Source organism: Schistocerca americana, chromosome 2 (genome assembly GCF_021461395.2).
Source record: "Schistocerca americana isolate TAMUIC-IGC-003095 chromosome 2, iqSchAmer2.1, whole genome shotgun sequence".
In the NCBI taxonomy this organism is placed as follows: domain Eukaryota; kingdom Metazoa; phylum Arthropoda; class Insecta; order Orthoptera; family Acrididae; genus Schistocerca; species Schistocerca americana.
In genome coordinates, this window is record NC_060120.1 from 241,568,097 (window position 1) to 241,582,388 (window position 14,292).

The following is a 14,292-nucleotide window of genomic DNA, read 5'->3' on the forward strand; positions in this document are numbered from 1 at the left end:
ATAACCCTTATGAGTCATACAGGCAAGATTTTTGAAAGAATTTTATTAAATCGAATAAGTGAAAAGATAGAAAAGGAGTTGAGTGAAGAACAGCATGGGTTTAGGAAAGGAAGAAGCACGATCGACCTGATACTTTCTATCCGTCAACTGATGGAGAAAAGTTGGGAGTATAACAAAAGGGTGGTAATGGTTTTTATAGACATAGAAAAGGCATATGACTCAGTTAACAGGGAAAGACTCTGGGAAGAAATGAAAAAGGTGGATATAGAAGATGGATACATTAATATAATAAAGAATGTGCAGAGGACACAATTGTAGAATTAGAGCACCACTGGGGAACTGTGAATACTTCAAAATAAGACAAGGGCTTCAGCAAGTAAGTATTCTATCTCCTGCACTTTTTAATGTTGGATTAAGTAGGGCAGTTAAAGATATAGTAAAAGAAAAATCCAAAAAGATTATTTTTGCAGATGATATGGTAATATGGGGTGCTAAAGAGGTAGATGTACAATTACAACTTGATGCGTGGAAGGAAATAATGAAAAAGTATGGATTAAAAATAAATAAAGATAAGAGTGAATTAATGGTATTTGGAAGAGAGAAAGGGATCAACGGAAATATTACCTTGAATGGAGAACCCCTCAAAGTGGTAGAAAGTTTCACTTATTTAGGGAGTGAAATATGTAGGGATGGAATGGAAGAATAACTAACGAAATTAATGGGAGGTTACAGAAAGGAGGCAATTTCTAACAAACACAAAACACCTGATTTGGAATAAGGAAGTTTCAGAAAAAGCAAAACTCCTTACGTATAAGAATTATTACTTCCCTGTTGTCATCTATGGTGGAGAAACATGGACAATGACAGAAAGGGAGTGGAGCAGACTGCAAGCAGGGGAAATGAAATTTTTCAGAGCGGTTAAGGAAAAAAACAAGAATGGACAGAGTAAGGAATGTAGAGATTAGAAAGGACCTTAAACAAGAAAGTATGAGAGAAGAAATTGAAAAAAAGAGATTAAGATGGTATGGGCATGTTAAGAGAATGCATGGGCAGAGACTCCCCAAAATTATGGAAGAACTAAAGATGGATGGGAAAAGACCTAGATGGCGCCAAAGAACACCGTGGAAAATTGGGTGAGAATATCGGTGGAAAGGAGAGGTGAGAACTGGCAGCAAGTGCAGGAAGAAAAGTGGTGGGAGGACCGAGCCAAATGGAGAGGACTCGTCAGCACCCAGACCCGGCAATAGCTGGAGCGGGATCCGGATATAGATAGACACCAAAGGTGAAGTACAGGCGACACTGTGATTCTTGTGGGCAAAACATCCAAAGTACACACAGATTCACCGTGAAATCTGGCGGCATATGAATCGAAATGCAATGTCGCATCCAGCCGTAGTGAAATGGTGACAACAATTCGACTACAGCTCACAGACACGGGTGTTGCTGATCGGGAAGGAAGACCACCGGCATCGACCACAGAGGACAACGTCCAGTCAATAGAGGAAGAACATCGGAAGGGCAAGAGGTTTTCTAACACAGCGGTTCTCGAGTGGTTCCGTGACCAAGGAGAGGATTTCTGACGTCGAGGAACTGAACGATTGGTATCACATTCCAGCCGTTGTTTACAAAGACTTACTATGTTGAAAAGTCGTGTCACGCATCAATGTCACTTTGAAACGTTGTGCAGCTTTCCATTAAAATTATTTGGCCTGCCATTACATTGTACAGGGTGTGATTCAAAAGTTTCAAGACTTATCTCAGAACTAGAAATTTATTGGACATTTAATTAGAGCGGACTAAAATTCTTCAAAATATGTTCCTTCAGCATCAACACAGCGCAGCCAGTGGCTCTTCCACTGATCATAGCCCTTCCGGAAGGCCTCGGCCGTCAGGCTGTCAAGGGCTCTCGTCGAAGCCTGCTGGATGGCGTCGATGGTGTCAAATCGCTTCCCTTTTAGGCCTGTCTTGATTCGGGGGAAGAGGAAAAAGTCACTTGGAGCCAAGTTGGGGCTGTAGGGTGGCTGCGGCAGTGTTGTCACGTTGAACTTGACCAAAACTTCGGCGGCGGCGCGCGACATGTGAGCGGTTGCGTTGTCGAGGTGGAGAATCCAATCGCCCTTGATCGCAAGGTGGATGCGGCGAACTCAGTCCCTCAAGCGGCGGAGCGCTCTCCACATTCTGGTCCGTTCGGCTTGATGATGGCCTCCCAGAGCGGTCGTCGTCTTCAGCATTCCCGCAGCCACATGAAAACCATTGCACGGGACATGGCTTCTTCCTTAAAGGCCTCTTGTATTATACCGAGAGTCTCCGTGGTGGTTTTGTTCAGTCGCAAGCAAAACTTAATCGCATAACGCTGCTCCATTTTCGTCTCTCCCACTTTTCGACCGAGGTCAATCCCATGCACTCACGCTGCAAGCGATGCGCACTCCTCAGGATTCCGGAGGCAACTGCCGCAGCATCAGTTCGTTCCCTGAGGCCCCCCACTACTTCCCTCACCAGGTGGAACCGGTCCGCGAGCGCTCCCCTACTCAGAGATGAATCAGTCTGGAAACTTCTGAATCACACCTTGTATAAGTCAATTTTTGCAGTCCCTTCATATCTATGCTTCTGTCATCCCTTTCTGTTTCCTTTTTCTTTCATCTCATCTGCTAATCTTACCCAATTGTTCTTCGCTCTTCCTTTGACCGATCAGCTTCTTCTCCACATTTATTCATTTAGCACTGTTGCCACACGTTTCTATCAGATGTCGACATCCGACAGGAACTTAATGAGCAAATTGCTTCGTAATGCTGAATTACGGAGTCTGCCTTTTTTGCAAGTATACAATTATTATTTTGCTTTAACACCCAGACACATTTCACCACAGTTGCGGCATATTCAGCGGTTTTTCTCCTCTTATTTACCTGAAATACTCGCAAACACATTTTATTTAGGTTAGCACATATGTTAAACGCATTTTGTTGTTGTTTAAATTACGTATGTACTTCATCTTTTACCTATTACCGTCACCTTTACCTTTACCTTTATACACTGACGGAAGAAATCACTAAGAAGGAGCTGTTCGGCATAAAGAAAAGTTGATAGGCGTATTTTTACATCAGAAAGATGCTGTCTGTCCGACTTTAGCGCCAGGCGCATGAGAGTGGCGCTAGTAATACCAAATTGGGTTTCCCTTAGATAAGCGCTGTAACGGACGTGACCGATAGTTACCTTTGAGATCAGATGTGGTGAGTCGATGTTAGTCAAGAAGGCCTTTAAGGCAACAAAGGCTCCATTGTCAGCACTTCATTGAGTTTGATCGAGGTCATGTAATGGGGCTACGAGAAGTTGAATATTGCTCCTGCGATACTGCAGAAAGGCTCGACAGGAATGCAGCCATTGTACATGACTGCTGGACAGCCGTGGTCACGAGAATGTACGGTCACAAGAAGACGGTCACGTGGCAGTGCAGAGAGGGAAGGCAATCGTGTTCAGCGTACTGCATCTGCAGCAGCAATTTGAGTAGCAGCTGGCACCACATTGATAGAGCGAACTGTTACAAAACGATTGCTTTAAGGACAGCCCCATGTCAGACGCCCTGTATTTACATTCCGCTGACCCCACACGCCCACCATCTGCGACTTCAGTGGTGTCAAGAGAGAGCTTGTTAGAGGGCAGGGTGGATGTCTGTTGTGTTTTCTGATGAAAATTGATTCTGCTTATAACTGTGTGTTGGTTAGAAACAGGCCGCTTGAGTGCTTGCAACCAGCCTGTCTGCGTGCTCAACCTGCACCTGGAGTTATGGTCTGGGGTGTGATTTCGTATGACAGCAGGAGCCACTCTCGTTGTTATCCTACGCAAGCTATATATGAATAAATTTTCACCACTGAGTTGGGGGTTCAGTAGACGAACAGATCGGAGATGATGACTGTATTAGCATGAAATTTATCGTGTCAGAAAACAACAATTGTGAGGCAATGGTCTGTGGGCAATAATATCTTTGAAATAGATTGATCTGCTAAGAGTTCCCACTTGTAGAAAATGCCATTTGAAGCAAATGGAACACCTCTGATACGTTAGAACGTCGACTTCGCTTCAGACTTCAGTTTCCAACATAACCACTTTGTATGGTTTCAGCTCCCGAGGAAGAATGAGCTGCCATTCATCCACAGCTATTCAGACACCTGACTGAAAGTGTCTCCAGCAGAGTTCAAGCCGTCGTAGAGGTGAAGTGTGGACGCATGTCATGTTAATGACTCCTAATAACTTTCTGGATACTTTTGATGAGATAGTGTAGGTTACGATTAGCTAGCTTACATAGACTCTAGACGATTCTTCATGTTGAACTACTCTGAAGAGTCAACGAAATTGGTATACCGGCCTAAAATCGTGCAGGGCCCCTCAGAGCAAGCAGAAGTGCCGCAGCATGAAATGGCATAGACTCAACTAATGTCTGAAGTAATGCCGAAGGGAGCTGACACCATAAATCCTTCAGGGCTGTCCATAAATCCGTAACAGTACGAGGGGGTGGAGATCAAGTCTGAAAAGCCTACTGCAAGCCATTCCAGATATGCTCAATTATGTTCACGTCTGGGGAGTTTGGTGGCCAGCGGAAGTATTTGAAATAAATTTGCTTGGACTACAGAAAAGAACATTTCATGCTTATTTCAAAAATGTATAGTTTATAGACATCATTTTCCGTTCGTTCTAAAATTGAGGTTGAACGTAATGTTGGACAGGGGCCACGCCCCTCTGTCAGTTTGAAGTGCGTCGGAATACGTGATGCATTATTTTGTTCTTTCGTTTTTTTCCGTCGTTAGTTACGGATCGTTAAGACAGGTGTATTCTAGAAGCCACTGACTCCCGGAACCAAAGTACATACATGCCTAGAAGGCTATGCTTCGAATGTAAACAAAGATCTGAGCATATATGATTTCGGAATTTCATAAGCGTATGGTTTTGTAGTTATTATGTGTTGTTTTGTTTCTTTGTGTGTGTTTCCTGTGCTACAAATACCGAGAGTAAAGAAATTTAGCCCCAGACGGAAGTTTCGAGGCAACCAGTTCCAAACACAACCGAATAATTCACATCAGTTGCTTCAAAAGTCGCTTGCGGAAACTGTGTCTACAGGCAGTGCTTCTAGACGTAAACTTTCGTTTTCTGAATGTAATAGGAACAAGCCTAGTAGTATTGTGAGCAACAATAAGGACGGAAATGTTATTTTGAACATAAATATGCTGTCAAGACTTTTGAAGTGTGCTGTGAAATGTAAGTACTGCGATTGTGAAGATAGTATTGACGTTTCTGAGGACATTTCAGCAAAGGAAGAGTCTTTCTGCATGTAACTCGTGTAAGATGCACAGTGTTACTATGACACCGCCAGTAACTGATAGTCGACATTACAGTGTAAATGCTCAGCTTGCTTATGCAATGCGACGTATTGGAAGGGGAATGAGAGCTGCCCAGACGTTTTGTGCAGTGACGGATTTGCCTCCACCTCCACTGAGGTTTGACGGATACAATAAACTAATACATAATGATTTATGTGGCGTAAGTGAACATTCAGTGAAAAGAGTACCAGAAAAAGCAGTAGTCTTGTCTGAGAATACAGACACTGTAGCAGCATTTGATGGATCTTGGGAGAAGAGAGGTCATACATGTCTGAATGTGGTTGTAACTGCCACAATGAAACTGGTAAGATACTAAATTATGAATGTCTAACAGTGTTGTTCAAGTAAATGTATTGGCACCCATATTTGTGCATAAAGCTTTGATGGCCCAACTGGAAACATGGAAACGAAAGGAGTTCTAAACATTTTTAGAACATAAGAGGTCAGTCGTGGTGTGAGATATGTAGGCTAGCTTGCGGATGGAGACTGTAAAGGACACACTACTGTTGTTAATGACAGACCATATGGAGACACTCTGGAAAAGCTTGAATGTGTTGGGCATGTACAAAAAAGAATGGGAGCTCGGCTGAGAAAATTATGTAAAGACTTCAGTGGAAAAAACTTGTCAGACGGAAAACATTTAGGTGGTCCAGTTCGTCTTACAAAAAGTGAAATTGATTCTTTGACTCAATATTATGGACTAGCAATAAGGAGAAATGTAGGAGATTCGGAGAACAAGACACGAGCTGTTTCGGCAATATGGTTTCACAGAGTGTCAACAGATGAAACCCCACACCATGGTTTGTGTCCAAAAGGGGAAGATTCGTGGTGCAAGTACTGGTTAAGCAATGCTACAGGCATACAATATACCCACAATCATTCCTTACCACTTGCTGTAATGGAGGCAATACCTAGGGATCTGACAAATAAAGATCTACTTATGAAATGTATGCATGGTCTCTTTCAGAATGCAAATGAAAGCTTCAACAGTCCTATATGGGAGAGAACACCTAAAACTGTATTTGTTGGGCTGACAGTGCTGAAGACTGGTGTAATGGATGCAATAATAACATTCAATGATGGTGCAATTTCAAGGATCAATGTTATGAAGAAATTGAACACCGAGACGAAAAAGAATATGGCTTCAGCTCTAACTGCTATTGATAAGCGGCGAGTAACCGAAGTAGAGACAGCTGCAGAAGCTGCTACCAAGGAGTCAAGCATAAAGAAAAGAATGAAGAGAAAGAGTATGGAAGATAAGGAAACAGGAGGACAGCTGGAGCATGCAGCTGGAATGTTCCAAACGAGCATAGTGGTAAGTTAATAAATCTGTAAATCTTCTTCGGCGATTTACCGAAAACTTGAATTTTCATCATTCAGGTACACTTTTCTGCTAAATGACTGAAGTTAAACTCACAAAAATTGGTACAGATACTTAGAATGATCACTTCTACCCCCTTGCCTGCTATTTCCTGAAAATTAATGACATGATGATGATGTCGGTGATATTTGAGCAACATTTTTAAATATTTTTGTTGCAGTAAAATAAATTAGTTGTCTTTTTCACAGATCAGCATCAGGGAAGGAAATTGGAGGCATAAAACACTTACGTTAATGTTGTCTGTACTATGACTCTTTTTACTAGCTGCGCAGTCAGTGGTTCCAAAGAAAATGATACCACAGTGTAATAGTGTTCTGTTTCTTATACTATTATAGACATTGTTGTCAGTGCCAAAATATAATAAATATCTCAATGACTTTTTGGGAAATGCTTTGAATAATAACCCTAATTGTACGTAAGAATTTTGAACTATCTCTCTTTTATAGATCAGTTGCCCTATAAGGATGAAGATAATGCTTAAAATGCAGCCCGTTCAGGGGCGTGTCCCCTTAAACTCAGAACAGTGTTCCTGGAGCCACTCTGTAGTAATTCTGGTCGTGTGGGGTGTCGCATTGTACTGCTGGAATTGCTGAAGTCCGTCGGAATGCACAATGGACACGAATGGAAGCAGGTGATCAGACAGGATGCTTACGCGCATGTCACCTGTCAGAGTCGTATCTAGACGTATCAGGGGTTCCACATCACTTCAACTACACACGCCCCACACCATTACAGAGCCTCCACCAGCATTAACAGTCATCTGCTGACATGGACGAGTCGGCCTTCGGCTCCGAAAGCCCGTATCAATGATGTTTCGTTGAACGGTTCGCGCGCTGACACTTGATGATGGCCCAACATTCCAATCTTCAGCAGTTCGCGGAAGGGTTGCATTTTTGTGACGTTGAACGATTCTCTTCAGTCATCGTTGGTCCCGTTCTGGAGAGATCTTTTTCCAGTCGCAGCAGTGTCAGAGATTTGATGTTTTACCGGATTCCAGATATTCAAAGTACACTCGTGAAATGGTCGTACGAGAAATTACCCACTTCATCTTTACTCGGAGACGCTGTGTCCCATCGCTCGTGCGCCACCTATACCACTACCTCCAAACTCACTTACATGTTGATAAACCGTCATTGTAGCAGCAGTAACCGATCTAACAAATGCGCCAGACACTTGTCTTGTATAGGCGTTGCCGACCGCAGCGCCGTATTCTGCCTGTTTACATATCCATGTATTTGAAAACGCATGCCTGTAACAGTTGCTTTGGCGCTTCAGTGTATATCAACACGACTTATAATGACTATGCGATTATTTGAAATTCGAGTGATTTATTCCTAGTTATGTTATAATCGATATCATGATAAAGCATAGAAGGCCACAGTTTTGTTTCAGTTCCGTGTGGCAGTAAAAAATTTTAACCCTTATTATACGAATCCTATTTCTCCAACTCAATTATTTCTAAGTAAAGTTAATGCGACTCCAGCAGTGATCATATGTGCACTTTGCAGAACCCGCCAGAATGCAAGGTATTCTTCTCGTAGGCCAGTTAGGAAAGCAACATTTAATACGTTTTGTCAGTGTGTGGATCCTCTACAGCAATTCATAGATCTGCGAAATGCTGAAAGGCTTCGACATATGAAATATTAGCCACAACAATTGGAACGTCCCCTCAGAAAAATTAATGAGTTACTGTGCTGATAAACCTCTTACATTATTTCATTTTCAAACAGCTGAGCAGAACTGAACGTACTCAGACATTTCGCTCTTTATCTATTCTGATCAACACTAAACTGACACACAATATTTTTAGCGCAACGCAATCTGACTTTCAACAATCCCTACAAAAGAATGGCCCTGACTAACAATAACCTACACCTTTCATATATCACTTACCTCAGAAAAATCTTCGTTACTCGAACTGCTGCAATACAGCGAGAGCCAATACTGCCAGCTAAATAAAAGATTCTAACTGCTGAAGGCACTAACTACTGATAGGCATAGTCAGCAAATGAAAGATTTTGATAGAGAACAAACAATGTATTTACCTTAATAATGTTCCAAAGTCATCATATATATATATATAAGTTCATGATATCCAGTATTACAAATTTACTCTTTCTGATGGACACACGTCCAGATCGTCCGCTCTCAAAATTCTGACATCTCTCTCCCCATATCCACCATTGCCGGCGGCTCACCTCCAACTGCGCAACGGTACGCGCTGTTCACATCCACCTGCCCAACCCTACAATAGCATATACTCCAACAATGCAAACCTACCAATATTGGGAGGTAGGTCATCACAGAGCAGACCCACTGTAGTCCTGGTAGAGATTACGGTATTAGCGGGCCACCAGAGGTGGAGACCCACTGCAGTCCTTGTAGAAATAATGGTATTGGTGGGCCATCAAAGATACAGACCCACTGTAGTCCTTGTAGAGGCGGCCAGCAGCCATCTGTTGCGACTGTGCAGGTGCACAATCACCATCGAAGACTCTTGTGGAGAATATAGTAATTGTGCACTCACAAAGTTTTTGGAATTGTCCTTAGAACCAGCAATTCTGTTAATCAGTCCCTTGCTGAATTATTAACACACGTCCAAACACTAACAGTACTCTTTTTTTTCACGTATTGTGCATATACTATGACCAACAGATATATGTGCCGTGACATGAATGCTCACTAGTTACTTAATTTGATGAAATGGTGTAAGTTACAATTTTATAACAGGAGAATACAATAACAAAGGTACAAGAACATAACAATACAGATAACATTTGTAGTAGTACAGGCTTTACAAAAGAATAGAAATAAACAGATACATCAGTGTTACAGGAACTATGACATAAGTAAATAAATAAAATAATGAGAATAGTTTCGAAACATTAATTTCACACATAAGCATTAACACAGAATAGAATAAATAATGTCTAAACATCTTTACAAAGTAAATAACATAGTATTAAAAAATTCTACAACATAACTCTCATCAGCTAAACACATAAAGACAGGAAAAACACAAATACACAAGGGTACACAAACACATAGCGGAATAACACAAAAGGAAAAGACAGAGTTTTTTTTACTGCAGTATTTTCCATACAAAACTTTCTTTACTTCTTGGAGATCTCCCTTCATTCATCATTATTCCCACAAAGTCCTACCGATACCTGCTTTCTGTATTATATTCATATCATCATTCAAAATAATTATTCTTCATTGTACAGTACCCTTTTTTTACAAACTTTTTTTGTATAACTTCTCAATGCATTTCTTCCATTCATTATTCATATACATATAAACACATAATCACGTTCCTCATATACGGTAGCATTATCTTATTGATCGTAAACATACCTCAACAGCATAATACACGTCGTCGTCGTAATAATATCATAACAGATCTATCACATCTCAAAATCGTTGCACCTTCTTTCAATAATTTCAAGACCTTCAATAAAATCATCTACCTCAAACGTACTTCAAAAATCATGGTCCCTTACCAAATACGACATTCAAAGCTCTCATAGTAACACAATGGTTCCGAAAAAATATGAACAGTTCACAAAGTACAGACAAAATACAATTTCATAAGTGTGAAGTCATCCAACTGTGTAATTGCGTAAACATGTGTCACTGACGTAGTAAAAAAATGTTCGTTTCTCTGTTAAAAAATCAGATAGCTGTGTAATTCTGTGTTAGAGAAATATGGTAGCGATGTGTAAAGCAAATACCATGTTAGCTAAGGCTTCTTGTGCTTGCCAAACACATGGTACACAAAGTAAGCGTGTACCCCCCTGAGGATTAAACTAATTAAACCCTCAGGTGTTACAGATTACAGCAATGGAATGAAATATATCACGGAAAACCTTTGAATCTTTGTAATTCAAAAATCTTTAAAAATAAATGTTTTAAGTGCAAAATTAATCACTCAAATGCGTGTCCTGTACCGATAAGTGTGCGTCTTGCTGTAAGATAATTCTGTGGAAGTGTCGTAGTTATCGTCCTATGTAAGCAAAGCTCCGCTGAAGTCAATGTACTCACCTAATCATAAACAAAGTGAAATGCTTTCCGTATAGATATCGTAGTTATTACGCTTATTGCCTGATGAAGAAAGTACTGTACTGTAACGTATTGTTGCGCTACGGAAAAGGCTGTCTCATTGTAGCTATACCACAAAAGTTACTACTAAAACATGTTTTCCTTTCCAGAAGAATTCAGAAAAACTGTGCAGAGATAAAACAGATACACCGCAAAAGCAACAATGTAAATTGTGTCACACATCAGTAGCGTCATGATATAATCGTGTAGCTGTCAAATAAACTAACCACTGTGTCATCTGGTATCTCGCAGAAAGTACTTTAAATCCAGGATGTATTTTCAAGAAAACCAAAATGTTGCATTAAAATCTCATTAGCAGTACCGGTATATATTCTAAGTATGTGAGCCTTATAGTCGTTGCGTAATCGTGCAACTAACAAGCAAGAATGTACACACACAATAACACTGTGTCGTCTGTTCACTATAACAATGCTCTCGTAGATACTGTCTAAATATGTTCCCTAGGTTCTAGACTGGGTAGTTAACTTCAAAACATTGTTGCATGTTAACAGTTTCTGAGTGTGACAAATTGTAGTAGCAGCGTGAAGTGCAAAATTTTATGGCAAGACTAAGTTAAAAACCAGGTTATCTTTCAATAAACGGTTTTACATGTGAAATGTGGTGCAATCCTTTACTCTTCCTAGTACGCAGAGTTTCAACATCAATGCAATTATCATGTGGTATATGTCGGATTCTGTAAGGTCCATTGTAAATCAGATTGAATTTTTGACTCAACTGTTTCTTCTTATGTGACAATGAATGAGCTTTAATGAGAACTTTCTGACCAATATATAATTTCTTTGCATTTGCTTTACCGTGTAGTTTTCTCATTTTGTCTGTTGCAGATATTTTTAATAGCCAAATCAATTATGTCTTTGTGTCGAAGTTAACGTGTATTCGGGAAAGGTACAAGCTCTCTGATTCTGCTCAGTGGTTCTTCATTCTTCAGTACAAGAATAGGTGGTAAAGCAGTGGAGTCATGAGGCATTTCATTCAGCACGTTTTGAAATAAGTGTAAAGATCTGTCCCAATCCTGATGCTTTCTGTGACAATAAAGTCTGCAAAGCTTATTGATTTCTTTCATAATCCGTTCAGACGGGTTACAATGTGGTGAGTACAATGAAATAAAAACAGGTTTGATTTTATGGTTCCGAAGCATGCGTGACCAAACAGCAGATCTGCATTGCGGTCCGTTATCTGAAATGACTTTACTAACGTGTCCAACTTCACGTAAGAAATTTTTAACAAAGGCGTTGGATGCAGACCGTCCAGTGGCTTTACGTAACGGAATGAAAGAAACAAATTTTGAAGTAAGTTCTACAGCGACTAGAACGTACGAAAATCCATTTGACGTTCTGACAAGGGGTCCCAAGAGATCAACAGCAGCAAATTCTTTTAATTTAGAAGGAATAGGAGGAAACAACGGAGCACGATGGGAGATAGTAGATGGTTTCGCCTTTTGACAAAGTTTACAAATAGACAAGACTCTTCGAATTCTCTTTTCCATATTGTTAAAATAACAAGTCGTTCGAAGAATACGGACCAAAATGTGCGTAACTGAAATGAATGTACCAAATGAGCTTATTAACAAAATCGTCTGGAATGCAAAGTACCCATAGTTTGTCATCAACAGTGCAGCGTTTGAAGAGTATGTTGTTTCTAACGAGATAATAATGCCGAATCTGAGTGTGTCTTTTCATGCCATTTACTTTTGATGTCTTTCCATATCGGATCTTTATCTTGTTCATGAGCAATGTCCTTTAAAGATGTGTTGATGAAGTTTTCAAGGGCGACTTTCTTAATGTAAAGAATACTGAAATTTTTCTCGAGGTTGCCTTCTGTGTTACTTTTCTCAAGCCCAGCCGGTGCGCGTGACAGTGCGTCCGCAACAATGTTCTCCTTGCCGGGAATGTAGACTATTGTGAAGTGAAATTCTTGCAGAAACAATGCCCAACGTTTTAACCTGTCATGATTTAATTTTGAAGACATAAGCACTTGTAATGCACGATGATCACTGTATACTTTTACGTGCTTACCAGAAAGAGAGAAACAGAATTTGTTAAATGCCCAAACGATAGCTAAAGCTTCTAATTCAGTAACGGAATAATTTTTTTCAGATTTTGTTAGCACTCGACCAGCAAAAGCAATGGTTTTCTGAACAGTAGTGTCATTTTCTATGGCTTCTTGAAATAAATTGGCACCAAGACCGACTTTAGAAGAATCCGTGCTAAGGCAGAAATCTTGAGACAGATCTGGATGAGCTAGTATTGGCGCGTTAAGTAGCGATTCTTTCAAAGAATTTAATTCCAACTGTGCTTGTTCATCCCAGTTCCAAATAGTATTTTTTCCAGTGAGAGAACAAAGTTTTGGTGTAACTAGAATTTGCATATTCAGAAACGACGGTAAAAATTTACGAGACCTAGAAAACTGCGGACTTGTTTTTTTGTGGATGGAACTGGAATGTCTCTAATTGCTTCTAACTTTTCAGGATCCGGCTGAATGCCTTCAGAAGAAATAATATGTCCCAAAAACCTCACCGTTGACCTACCGAATTTAGACTATTCCAAGTGAGCTGTAATTCCAGATTCTGCAAAAATACGGAACAAACTGTTGAGGATGCGATTATGTTGTTCCTATGAGGCTTCTGCTATTAGATTATCATCCACATATAAGGTGATGTGACGTTTTAAGAACTCAGGTAATATGGAATTTGGCCCGCGAATGAATGCTGCCGAAGAAATGTTCAAACCAAAAGGAAGTTTCCGAAACTGATAACAAACGCCGAAACACAGGAAAGCTGTGTATTTTCTACATTCTGGATGAAATTCAATCTGATAAAAGCTGGATCTGAGGTCAATAGAAGACAACACTTTTGCACCATTAAAATTTAGAAGAAGTTCTTCCAACGTTTGCGGCCTGTCTGTTTCAGGAATGATGATAGTATTGATTTGTCTCGAATCTAGGACAAGCCTGATCGATCCATTTTTCTTCTCAACAACATGTAATGGATTGTTGTATGAGCTTACTGCAGGCTCAATAATGCCCTCTGTTCTAACACGGTCCCTATAATGTGCTGGAATTACGTATGGTCTAACACAAAATTTAGTATGCTCACTAATACGAAATTGGTATTGAAACCCCTTGATTGTCCCTGTTTTGTGAGTAAAAACTGTGGAATGTGCTTGTAAAATCTCAAAAAGGTCCTGCCTATCAGTGTCATTACAGTTCTCAATTGTTTCAATTTTATTCTGAATTAACTCATTAGTATCAAATTCGCCGTCGATATCATCCCTGTCAGTGCTTGCAGAGTGATTGTTAGTGTCTAGTTTCGTCAAAATTCCGAACTGTTGTCTAACAGAAGGTAAAGCCGATTAATTTCCTCGTCATAGTTTGAGAGCCAATCTTCAAATTTCAAAGCTATTGACTTACCTTCTTTCTCTA